Genomic DNA, 14,081 nt, shown 5'->3' with positions numbered 1-14,081 from the left:
GAGTAAAATTAAAAAAACTGTACATTAAACAGTGCCAGTTTTATTTTTGATTCTTAAAAAACTTGCATTTTTCCATAAAAAACTGCATAAATGCATAATTAGTTTAGCCGTGTTAAAAATTATGTTAATCCCTTATATGTCAGGGTCGGTTCATCAATAATGAGAAATTTGACAAGCAATTAGTAGCAAAGAAACAATAAAAAGATTTTACTTCATATGTTAAATAAAAATAACAAAAATAAAAAAGTTTGGTTTGTCATATTTTATTGCAAAAACGTACAGTCACAATCAATAAGAATGACTCCCCTAAAACCGCAGCCGCAAACCTTTTCGATATGATCGGTTAATGTGTATGTTTGGCTAGTTTATAAACTAGTGGAACACTTTGTAAACTAACCTGTACATTGCAGGTAGTTTCAGATAATTTTGACTTATAATGTTTTTCATAATTTTTAAATTTAAAACATCTCAATACTTTCTGAACTTCACAGCAAAACTAAAAAGATAATTCTATAATTTCATCTCTGCACAAAAGATTTATATAAGCTTTCTTCTCATTACAGAAAAAATGCTATTTATACTACTCCTTAACCTTTTTTGTGTAAATTTACTCTCTGAGTAAAATTAAAAAAACTGTAAATTAAACAGTGCCAGTTTTTATTATTTTTTAAAAAACTTGCATTTTTCCATAAAAAACTGCATAAATGCATAATTGTTAAAAATTATGTTAATCCTTATATGTCAGGTCGCGTCATCAATAATGGGGAATTTGACAAGCAATTAGTAGTAAAGAAACAGCAAACAGATTTTACTTCATATGTTAAATAAAAATAACAAAAATAAAAAGAGTTTGATTTGTCATATTTTATTGCAAAAACGTACAGTCACAATCAATAAGAATGACTCCCCTAAAACCGCAGCCACAAACCTTTTCGATATGACCGATGTGTATGTTTGGCTAGTTTATAAACTAGTTGAACACTTTGTAAAGTAACCTGTACATTGCAGGTAGTTTCAGATAATTTTAATTTATAATTTTTTTCATAATTTTTAAATTTAAAACATCTCAATACTTTCTGAACTACACTTCACAGCAAAATTAAAAAGATAATTCTATAATTTCATCTCTGCACAATAGATTTATATAAACTTACTTTAGCTATTTTCATTACTCCTTAACCTTTTTTTTGTAAATTTAAAAAAAAAACAGTAAATTAAACAGTGTCGGTTTTATTTTTTATTCTTAAAAAAACTTGCATTTTTCTATAAAAAACTGCATAAATGCATAATTGTTAAAAATTATGTTAATCCTTATATGTCAGGGTCGGGTCTTTAATAACGAGGAAAATAAAACTGAAATCAAAAAATAATAAAAACCAAAATAGCTAATTAAACCTTTCTGTGTGAATGCAAAACAAACACAAATTTTGACTCGTTGCCAGTTCAATAATTTCTCAGTTTTATTTTGGTGATATTAATAGTATATTTTGGCTAATATTAATTACAATTTTAAACTTACACAAACATTACGTGAAAATTTAGAGAAAATTAAAATCCTTATTTTTATTACCTGAAAAAACTTAGGGATTTCAACTTCAAAAACTCTCATGTTTTTTACCGTTGCTCGTTGGATGTAATAAACCTTAATAAAGCCAAATTGGTTTCTTTGGTGCAACACCTGATCAAGTTCAATTACAGACTTCAGCACACTGAACAATTTAAATTACTTCCGTGAAGCTCGTAACCACATCTGGTTTTCTCCAATATGGAAATTAGAACATCAACGATGAAATAAACTGTTTGGTGCAATTAATAAGCAATAAAGCTACTTGTTTAGATTTGCAACATTTGGGTTATGGACATTTTTTATAAATAGGCACAGCAGCCAAAACAAAAATTTACTATCCCTGAGACAATGTAGACTTGGCCCCAGTTACCGTGCATAATAAAATCTAAAAATTCTTCCTTGAACCTTTAAATAGTGCCACTTACCGGCAACCAGTCGCCTGTCCAAACCATTTGTCCTTCTTACCACCAAGTCACTCATTCGCACACTCGCTAACAAATTATTGTTGCATCTGCTTAGAAAATTAAATTTCATATTGCGTCGTGAGCGACCACATCACGGACTAATTAGTTGGAGGAAGCAGTGGAAATACACCCATTATTTTATTGCTAAAGAGGCAGGAACAGCGCAATGATGCTTGATTTGGAAACAAAAACTGTGAAGTAAATTCAATCAACGAATTTCCTATTGTGGGCGAATAATGAACCTTTCAAAGCCAAACTGAAGACAGCTTCTTCCGAAAATTAATTAAGTGTCGTTTAAGTGCAATGTCACACTTTTGTTTACCTGAATCGGGATTTTTGAATAATTGAAACCGAGCTGTGAACTGTCACGCTTGTGCTAATTGAAGAAGCAATTACCAATCTAAAAAAAATAATTTACGTGAAAGCTAATTTCTTAGCAGATTGCTGCGGCATAAAGTATGTAATAATAAATTTATTGCATTGTAAATCTTAGAACGCGGTCATTTTATCCGATTGGATTGCTTTTTTATTGTAGTCACTTTATTATAAATAAACGTATGAAGTATGTTAGAATGTAGAGCAGATTTTAATATTTTTTTGACTTTCTTAAGAGTTATCAACGTTTTTGTTTTAAATAGAAAAGTAGTTGTTATTCCAAGAGTTTTTGTAAGTCTTATCTACGGGGCACTATATTTTAAATTAATTTAAATCAAAGTAATTCATCAATTATTCGGAGAAAAAATGCAGAAATGTTGAACTTTGCACTCTTAACAGACTGACGAATAAAATTTTCATAAGAAACATAAAAAAAAATTAAAATTTGCGCTTCGTCCAGTATTTTTCAAGATACTGCGATTACGGCTAAAGATACAAGACAAATGTTAAAAAGAGATTTGTAGAGAATTAAATTTCCTTTAAAAAAGTCCGAAGTCATTACTCCATCGTCAAGGGTTTAGGCCCCAAAGACTTTCAAAGACTATCAAGCGATCATTTTATTTTACCGGTGGTCAAGTAACGGAAAGTTAATTTATAGCTAAACTCTTTTACAGGAAATTTATTTTTTGAATTACTAGAATTGTTTTAAGGTAATTTTTATAAGCCCTCCCTATACCTAAATTTAGCCGTTTACGAAATATTTAGGGTTTTTTGGATTTGTACCTTCCAGTTTAAAAATCGATAACTCTGCCATTTTTAAAAATTTTGAAATATTTTTTAGCTCATTTAAAAGAGGAAGCCTAGATCTTTCCTTTCGTGTTTTCAAATTTCTAAAAAAGAATAACAAACCCCAAAGGTTTTCAGAACTTTAAGCACCCATAACTCAATTTTTTCAAATGAAATGCTACACGTTTTATTTCATTAAATCGTAGAGAATTTTATTCTGCATCGATCTGTATTAGTATCACAATAACTTTTTGTTAGGATTGAGAAATTTATTAGCCATAGGCCTTTTCTCATAGATTGCCATGAAAACGAGAAAAAAAAATGTGAGAAATTAAAGTTTTTTAAACCAACATTAATTTAATGAATTCATTTTGTTTTCACAGCACGGACACTACAATTTTGAACAGAGTGTGTCATTTGTTTAATCAGAAATGTTTTTATGGTAAACTATGCAAAAATAATTGTGGTTAGTAAGAAATTTTCTAGAATGTCAAAAAAACAACATAACTTAAAAATTATCACAAATAGGTATAGGGAGTGCTAATACAGATCGATGCATAAAAAAATTCTCCTCCATCTAGTAAAATAAAAATTGGGACATCCCATTTGAAAAAAATAAGTTATGGGTACTTAAAGTTGCCCAAACTTAACCTTAAAATTTTTGGGTTTATTAACTTCTTTTCCAATTTTGAATACACTGGAGAACAGATATAGGCTTTCTCTTTTAATTTTCCAAATTTGATTTCAAAATCTCTAAAATTAAGAGAGTTACAAATTTTTTAAGTGACAGGTGCAAATCCAAAAATTTTCAAAAAATTTTAAATATCTCGAAAACGGTTAAACATAGGTATAAAATTAAACATAGGTATAAAATTACTCAACTAATCCAAAAACGCAGTGAAAAACATAGCTTTCCATTTAAAATAAAAAAGTTAATAGTGACTTCCGGTATGACCGGAAGTGCCGCCATCTTGAAAATATTTTTATTGGACAGAACTCAATGAATTATGGCTGAGTACCAACTTTCAAATAAATATATTTATTAGAACTTTCAATACTTCTAATGTTGAGTTTAGAGGGAACAGGCTGTATTTTTTGCGAAAGCTGCGAATACGGTAAAAGATACAAAAAAAGAGTAAGGAACAAAATTGTAGAGAATTAAATTTTCTACAAAAAACTCCGCGACACCATGTTTCTATCTTCAACGGTTTAGGTATAAATTAACTTTCCTTTACTTGACCACTGGCAAAATGAAACAAGTCCGTCCCTTGAGCATCTTTGAACGACTCTGGGGCCTAAATGGTTGAAGATAGGGATATGGTCTCCCGGACTTTTTTGTAGAAAATTTAATTCTCAACAACTTTCTTCCTAACATTTTTCTTGCATCTGTAACCGTATTCACAGCGTTTTGAAAAATATGGGACAGTGTTCAAATTGGTAAAAGTTAAAAAAAAATTAAATATAGTTTACGATAAAATTTTTGCTTTATGTTTATTAAGTCATATTATTGAGAATTTAATGCTCTATCTGCCTGTATTTTTCTATACAAATACAACCATTTTTTCAAATTAATTGCTCTGAAAACTTGACGGTAATGGAAGGAACAATGGCGCTCTCTGGCGACAAAAACGGAACTATGGAGGACGGGAACGTTTTATTTGTACGTTGTTCATATCCTAACCTTTAGATATCCGTAGTCTTAAAAATTTGTGCTCATTTAATTTTAGCAACGGTATTGATTGTTACTGTTGTGTTTCCTATGATGTAGAATTTAATTTGTTGTCTGATTTGAAATTTTTTTAAATGTTTTGTACATCATAATGTTGCAAGACAAAAAATATTATTTGAAGCACCAAAAACTTAACTTAAACATTTAAGTGTTTATATCTCGTGAAAAAAAGCTCAAAGATTTTTTGGTCATAGAAGCTTTTTATTCAGTTTAAGGCCCTTAAACACTTTTGAATCACCTTGTATACGATTAAAGGTAAGTAAATCAGTGAAACACAGCCACAAAACGCAACTCCACTTTATTAACCAAAATCAAAAAGTACACTTCATTTTCCAGTTTCTTTATCACGTTCTAAAATTAGGACCAACCTAAAATGTGTGCAAATAATTTTATCACGCTCAGAAACAGCTTGGGTAAATTACAGTCATTAAGTTTAACTATTGTAACAGTCGACAGCTGACTTGTAAAAAAACTGGGTTACGAGGAACAAAAATCTTGATATGGGAGATAATAACATAAATATTAATAAATCAGCGTCCCATTTCTGGGTGAAGAAAGAGAAATCAAAACACCAAATCACAAACCTTACGTATCTACATGCCATGTTTTATTAAAAAATATCCACAACACCGGAAACTTTCTATTGCCGGAGGGAAATGCGCCGTCATGTAAGCTGTCTTGCATCAAATGAATGAAATTTGACCAACTTACCGTGGGCAGATTAAACAAAAATAAACACTCCTCTAATAGGACACATTCTGTCGTTACCACGTCTGGGGCTTATTATTAACGTTTACTTAAGAAATTCTTCGCAATTTGTGAGTGTGATGATGAATATAATCCAAATGCATAATAAATCGCACAACCTTGAATACACAACTCTTTGCGTAATAGCAGTTCAGGAAACAATAGCTTGTTCGTAATGTAGATGTATACATACAAATACCTTTATTATTAAAACTTCTCAGGTTAATAAGGTCGTGTACGAAAAAATCTAACAACTTTTAGCTAAGTTTGGCATCATTAGCCTAATTATTTTTTTTAATTTTTTAATTCTTAATTTTCTATGATTATGCCCTTTGGCCTTAAACTATTAAATATATGTATTATTTTACCAATCTGAAAAATAAGGAACAGAAAACAGGAAGTTGATTGTCACGCGTGGTTATGTTATGATTGAAATGACATTCCTAATCCATATCGGAACAACAAAGTTTAAAAATTTACAGGAAGTGGACTATCGTAAACGCCGATACGAAAAAGGAACTAAACACGGTTATAAATTAGTGAATAGATAACGTAAAGGTACAACATGGTAAAGGGATTTTTAGAAGTGAAGAGATTTGAAAAAGTTTCACATTTCCTGCCTTGTTTCTTCCCCAATTAAAAATTATACAACTCATACGCATTTAGATGTGTCATTGGAGTAATTACTGATTGATTGATTACAAAAATAGAAAACACAAACCAATTATTTTAATAACCCTATTTAGTGCAAATAAGAAACTATTACTGGTCGAGTCACTCATATAAATCCAAGCTGTTCTGTACGTTTTTAAGTGCAAAAAGTTTAAGATTTTCAATTTCTTATTTAATATTTTTTTATTAACAAGTTGATCATTTCAAATAAAATTTCAATTTAATTAATAAAAATAAAAAAAAGAATTTGTGTGACGCTCGTGTTTAGCAGGATCCTAGTGATTCTAAGAACAAAAAAATCTACTGTGAAACACAACAAAAAAATTTTTTTGATTCAATTGCTGATGGTTCAGACACTTTAGGATTTTCAAAGTGATTATTGTCACATTACATCAAAGGCAAAAATAATCATATTTTGAAAGATGATTTAAGAAATTCGGTGTTTAATATCACGTATTTGCTAAATAAAAATTACAAAAATACATTTTTAAATTGTTAAAAGTATTAATAAATTTAAAAACAGCCCTTTTATATTTATGTTTTTAGAAGGACAGCTCAATAAGCAATAACAAATACAATAAATAATGTATCTTAAGATTCGTAGTTAGTTTTTGTGTAATAAATTTAAGAAAATGTACTTTACTAAAAAAAATCTTTCAAAATCGACAATTAAAAGCTAGACAACGACACTTATCTAAGCTAACAAACGGTGCAAAAATTCAGGCATGTTATAAACGAGTTTATTAGAAGACGAAAACCGATTTTACCAACTTTCTGAGAGTCTGTATTCGTTAATGTGTCAATAAAAATACAAGGACTAAATGAAAATAGCTACTATAATATGTGTTCAAAAATGGTTGTTCATCAAGTCGATTATGGAATGACTATTATAGTTTCTTAGTAATGTCATTTCGATCAAATCATTGAATAAACTTTTTGCTTACTTTTTTTGCATTTAATTTGTTTTTTTATTTTTTCCGTCATTTTTCTTGTTGTGTATTCTTTTGTTTTTAGATTCGATTTTTGCATCATCTTGACAGATCTGTCACTTTGACGATATTCACAATTCGGAAATAAAATTAACTAGACGCCCTCTGGTGATGACTTTTGAACTATGTCGAAAACAGTAAAGAAATTTTCGTAATGCCACATTTAACTGACATTTAACGAATTGTTCAACAATTTTGCGTGTATAGTGTTAATTACTTACAATAGAAAGAATTACTTTAAAAGTACGTGGTGGTAAATACTAGCGTTGACTTTGGTTCTGTAGTTTTTCGTGGTATAAAGTGTTTATTGTTGGAACTTGAAAGTGGATAAAAAGTGAAAAATATTTAAATTTTGATTACAAAGTGTTATCAAACAGTTGTCTAATTAAAGATTATAAGTAATGGATCACAGCGAACACAAAGTTTGGCTCAAGAAACCAATAAATTAGTGAAGTGTGTGAATTTTAGGTTAGAATTTTCCACTGAAAAAATCATGAAATGTTTCGGTAAATCTACAGAACTACAATAAAGATTAACAACTCCTGATACATTTAAACGTAAATTATGCCAAAAGGTAGGCTTTCCAATGTCTTTGTAATAATTTTCCAATAAAGAAAGTGAACCAAACAGTCATTCGTTATTCGTATTTTCCTCGTCATTTCTCATTTGTCAACATAAGTTTCTTGCATCAAAGATACAATAATCATTCCGCATAGGCAATGCAATAATTGTCAAGCCTCAAAATTCGCACAACGCTCAAAATATCCCAATAAACATTTTCCCGCCATTTATGGTTACTGTTTTCGACCTAGCTCAGTGGCGCCCCCAACGGTAATTTTATTTCCGAATTTAAATTAAGCGACACATTAGTTTAAATTTCATAGGTGACTTGATAAACATTCATTTCTGAACAATTTGTATTTTCTCATTCAATAAATAAAAAAATAAAACAATCATTTTTACGGTAAGAAAAGAAAAAAAACTACTTTTTTTACGATGTCACACACACATTACATACTCTTTTATTACGTCTACATCCTGTTTCTAAACAAGAAAAAATTTTGAAGTTCGTATTGTGATTTCGTATAAAAAAAATCATGTAAAGCCAGTACTTTATGAAAAGAAGAGTATACAGAGAGTTATTTTTATTTTTAAATCCAGAAACAGGTCAATTTCGATAGATGACAGTAAATTTACCTCAACAAGTTCACATAAAATAATAATAATAATAATAATAAAAAAGTGCGTTACTAAACTGTGATAATTTTATCAATACGTACAGTACATACAGTGACGATTTCACTTGACGATTATTTCACTGAACGTCACATAAGACATATAACACTATTAATCCTATGTTCATTTTTAAAAAGTCCATGTCAATGCACTACAAACAGTTCCATAGAAACTACAATGTACAAACAGCAAAATAAAAATCTTCATTCAAAAAACTTATTATCCACCATGTGAACTATCTAGTCAAATGGACTACAAAAAAATTGAACACACTAAATGTATTCTTATTTTTGCTCAATGTTTTGCCTGTGTACTTAGAATTTTGCACACGATAATTCGATTTTAGAAATTCTTAAAAATTTTAATTAAATGAACGTTGTGGTTAATAAAATGTGACAATAAAAAATGTTGAAAAAACAATCTAAATTTTAATAACGACATGTTGGAGGAAGATCTTTCGCTGAATATCTCAAAGGAATTATTTAAGAATGCTAATGAAACTATTACGGAAGTTTTAATATTATTTCACGAATTTAACAGACAAAGATACCAGATTTTGTTCAATCAAAATCTATATAGAAAATTTTAAATGTGTTACGAGTGGATAATTTTAAGTTAAAATTTCGCAGCAATACGAGGATTACAACAAAGATAAATATGAAAACGAAGGAAACGAAAGGAAAAAAACAAACGAAAAAGATTGCATAAGTTCAAATATAACTTTTTTAAATAAATTTTTAATTTGGAGTGAAAAAATGTCACATTTTAATTCAGAGAAAAATCTGAGTTAGGCCCTTTCAAAAAAAGAGTTAATCTAAAATGACTAAATATATAAATACGTGCTGTTATATGTGTTTTTCTAATTAGGCAACAAACAGTTTAACAAAATCTAAATTCGAATGAGCGGACTTTCTCGAATTTTATAGTTCACATAATCGAGGTTTTTCTTCTCAGGATCTTCAATTTGAAGTTAATTTTCTGACTTATTCGTGCATTTTCGAAAACTCGTGATAGTACAAGGTCACTGGAATTTTAATAAAAAATAATCAAAACTCAAAAAAAAACAGACGTAACTGAAACGAAAATGAATAAATAAAAAATACGTGTTGACTTGTCTCAAAATTTTCAAATTTCTTTTTTTAATATGAGGTTCGTTTAAAAAAAAAACACCCGGTATACCTTATACCGATTTTTTAGTACGATTTTTTTCAGAACAAGTTTCAAACTCCCATTCAATAACCAAAGATCATAAAGTACAACCTCTTCCGTCTAAGCATAGATTATAAATTCTGGAAGTGTGAGGTTTTACTTAAAAGTAAAAACTGTGTGTCACAAAAGTAGATAAAATTAGGTTAGTTATGAATGGTGAAAAGTCCACGTTTCCCAGTAATTCAGAATAATTCTCAGTGCTTAAATCAGTTAATATTTAGCCTGAATTACAAAAAGTTGCAAATTTCACAAATTAAAATGAGTTTAACATCTTTCAGGATAACGATACGAAACACAGCTCCCTCTAAGGAACCTCACTTTCTTAAATCACTAACAAGGAACGTAAAAGTCCTAAAATAGCAAAACCTTTAAATAGAACTAGTAAAAACTGTAGCAAAATAAACAATAATATTACGAAGCAAAAATACGAATCGTATTTTTAGAAGTCTTGAACTTGACACACTGGAGAATTTCAATTTTGACCCGCAATGACCTAAGACCTCCACTAACAAAAACATTTTTTTTTAATCAACACGTGCTGTTTCTTTGGCACAATTTTGGTATCGGTTTGATCTAGATCCGCACGAGGTGTGCTTTATTTATTTTTATCACAATTATTCCTCAATTCACCTTTATGACGACGATTTTATGCCATTTAAAGTGTCGTAAAAAGGAATAAACAAAGGCATTATCTTGTCAGTATTATTACCCAAGAGTGTATATACGAGTGTGTATCACAATTTCCATTTCAAGTATCTAGTATATAATTACAAATGATACGATTGTTGACAATTGGCTGCGAAGGCAAAACTGTTCCAATTCAGTGAAATTAATACATGTTGTGTATTGTTGCGGCTAATATGTAAACTTGGCTAGTTTATAAACTAGCAAACCGTTGGCTATTTTAACAGAAAACACAGTTTCAACTAAAATAGCCGATTTAACTTGTTGACAAACTAAGCTGGCTGGCTAACTTAGGAAATAAACCGAAGTTATGAGATCTTTTTATTTTTCATTAGCGGGTCGGGTTTATAAACTAACTGAAACAACAATCAAATTACCAATATGATAACTTGGACTTTCATCATCATTTCATTAAAATGCGAATATAAATTTCCATTCTTTTAAGTAAATTAGCCAAGAATTTTGGCTAGTTTACAAACTAGCCGCTATTTTAGTTGAAATTGAGTTTTCTGTTCAAATAGCCACCGGCTTAACTAGTTTATAAACTAACCAGTTAGTTTACATATTAGGGTAATAATAAAGCGATCAGTAATAAATTTGATTTTGATCATTAAAAAATAAATGATCAGTATTTAATTATTTTTGCACAGTAAAAATAATAAATGATCAGTATTTAATTCATTTTTGCCCAGTAAAAAATTTAAATGACAAGTAAACCACGCACAGTATTTTATTAAAATTTGCCCAATATAAAAGTCAGTTTGCACAGTTTAAATATTAAACGCTCAGAGCTAGCTAGCTTGCAGGCTAAAAACTAAAAACTAAAAGGAAACATTATTTACTATGCATTTATTATTTTTACTGTGCAATTATTATTTTTACTGTGCATTTATTATTTTTACTGTGCATTTATTATTTTTATGTGCATTTATTATTTTTACTGTGTATTTATTATTTTTACTGTGCATTTATTATTTTTACTGTGCATTTATTATTTTAATGTGCATTTATTATTTTTACTGTGCATTTATTATTTTCACTGCGCATTTATTATTTTAATGTGCATTTATTATTTTGACTGTGCAGTTATTATTTTTACTATGCATTTATTATTTTACTGTGCATTTATTATTTTTACTGTGCAATTATAATTTTTACTGTGCATTTATTATTTTTACTGTGCATTTATTATTTTTGCTGTGCATTTATTATTTTACTGTGCATTTATTATTTTTACTGTGCAATTATTATTTTTACTATGCATTTATTATTTTACTGTGCATTTATTATTTTTACTGTGCATTTATTATTTTTACTGTGTATTTATTATTTTTACTGTGCATTTATTATTTTTACTGTGCAATTATTATTTTTACTATGCATTTATTATTCTACTGTGCATTTATTAGTTTTACTGTGCAATTATAATTTTTACTGTGCATTTATTATTTTTACTGTGCATTTATTATTTAACTGTGCATTTATTATTTTTACTGTGCAATTATTATTTTTACTGTGCATTTATTATTTTTACTGCGCATTTATTATTTTTACTGTGCATTTATTATTTTTGCTGTGCGTTTATTATCTTACTGTGCAATTATTATTTTTACTGTGCATTTATTATTTTAATGTGCATTTATTATTTTGACTGTGCAGTTATTATTTTTACTATGCATTTATTATTTTACTGTGCATTTATTATTTTTACTGTGCAATTATAATTTTTACTGTGCATTTATTATTTTTACTGTGCATTTATTATTTTTGCTGTGCATTTATTATTTTACTGTGCATTTATTATTTTTACTGTGCAATTATTATTTTTACTATGCATTTATTATTTTACTGTGCATTTATTATTTTTACTGTGCATTTATTATTTTTACTGTGTATTTATTATTTTTACTGTGCATTTATTATTTTTACTGTGCAATTATTATTTTTACTATGCATTTATTATTCTACTGTGCATTTATTAGTTTTACTGTGCAATTATAATTTTTACTGTGCATTTATTATTTTTACTGTGCATTTATTATTTAACTGTGCATTTATTATTTTTACTGTGCAATTATTATTTTTACTGTGCATTTATTATTTTTACTGCGCATTTATTATTTTTACTGTGCATTTATTATTTTTGCTGTGCGTTTATTATCTTACTGTGCAATTATTATTTTTACTGTGCATTTATTATTTTAATGTGCATTTATTATTTTTACTGTGCAATTATTATTTTTACTATGCATTTATTACTTTACTATGCATTTATTATTTTTACTGTGCATTTATTATTTTTACTGATCAAAATTACTTGTCGCTTAAAAAAAATACTGTGCATTTAATTTGTACTGTTAGTAAAGTTGGACTTTTGATATTTTGTAGACGTTTTAGACTCTATGACGTACTTCAGGAAGACATTTTTGATTATACAGAGTGTCCCAAAAAAGTATGACGCCATAATAATATTTTTTAATAGGATGCTATTACTTTTGAGGGCTCATTAGGATCTCAGTCTGGCTTCTTAGATATGTCCCTAAAGTTTTTTTTATAAAATCGGTCCAAGGATTACTATCAAAAAAATTATAACCAAAAAAAAATCGGTTTTACATCTTTAGATTTAATAATAACTAATAAAAAAACAGAAATGGTGCTTTCTTAATGACATTATTAGTACGTACGTCTTGAACAAGGCTTCTGAGCTACTACAGGGTGTTTATAATTTATTTGCAAACTTTTATTTTGCTTATTTCACTGTGCATTTTTATCAATTTTTCTTGTAATTTTTGTATGGAATAGTAACTGACCAAAACGTTACGCCTGGATACACCAACCGGAAACACAACACCGGAATTATTAGCAGGATCGTGCTTACCGGTGCTTCGAACATCCCAGTTAATTTTAACCAAAACAATCGATTATACAATAAAATGTTGGACGATCTTGTCACCGATTTAACAAAAATCAAGCGTAACTCAAACGACACTGAAACCATTATCTTAATTGTGTGAAATTAAATACAGACACGAATTAGAAGTATTGCAACATAAAAAATCTCGTCGTTTCTTTTAATCACAGTTTGAGCAAGAGGTTATCAAATCCAGTGCAAACTGAGCCCGATTACAAGAAGTTTGTTAATTAAAATTAATGATAAATGGCCCGAGGTGTGCACACATGGGGCAGTTTGTTGAACCATTTACCCCTCGATCGATAAGGGCGTTAAACCCCATGATTATACCCCAAGTTAAAAATAAACCGGGGCTGTTGAGCGCCCAATGTATTCAACAAGTCGCTTAATTTATAACTAATTTAAGTTAATTGAATAGTAAAAACAATAATTGGGCAAACTTACCTAAATTAAATTGCGGTTTTGGGCTGTTGTTTGAATGGAGGTTTGCTGGCAAACACACATAATTTATATAACTAGAACATGGGGACAAAACTGAGTGATTTATTTAAAAACTAAACTATTTTTTGAGATATGTGCACCTCCAACACTTGCAAAAAGCCGACCAAAATACGACTGACATTCACATTAGTGACAGGTGTACTTTGGTTATGTTTACGCATGTCAAGTGGGACGGAAGCGGCCGACTGGGACCGAACATGGTGTGGGAAAT

General features: G+C 28.9%; 2 protein-coding genes across 5 annotated transcripts in view; one reads left to right on the top strand and one right to left on the bottom strand.

The window, feature by feature from the left end:
• The window catches only part of LOC657874 (ras-specific guanine nucleotide-releasing factor RalGPS1), a 37,708-nt gene extending 23,690 nt beyond the window's left edge, over positions 1-14,018 (bottom strand). For 2 of the 4 annotated variants that reach the window (XM_015978492.2, XM_064359895.1), the window contains exon 1: positions 13,814-14,018. The gene's annotated coding sequence lies outside the window, so the exon portion shown is untranslated. Of the gene's footprint in view, positions 1-5,632; positions 5,748-13,813 lie in introns of those variants that run through there. The other 2 variants (XM_064359894.1, XM_015978493.2) reach the window with 2 other exon arrangements.
• Galt (Galactose-1-phosphate uridylyltransferase) overlaps positions 1-14,081 on the top strand; it is a 131,824-nt gene that overhangs the window by 62,226 nt on the left and 55,517 nt on the right. The gene's annotated exons all lie outside the window — the stretch shown is intronic.

The sequence above is a fragment of the Tribolium castaneum genome, chromosome 1 (genome assembly GCF_031307605.1).
Source record: "Tribolium castaneum strain GA2 chromosome 1, icTriCast1.1, whole genome shotgun sequence".
Lineage (NCBI taxonomy): Eukaryota > Metazoa > Arthropoda > Insecta > Coleoptera > Tenebrionidae > Tribolium > Tribolium castaneum.
Note: the sequence above shows the minus strand (reverse complement) of the source record. Positions and strands in the feature narration are given on the sequence as shown.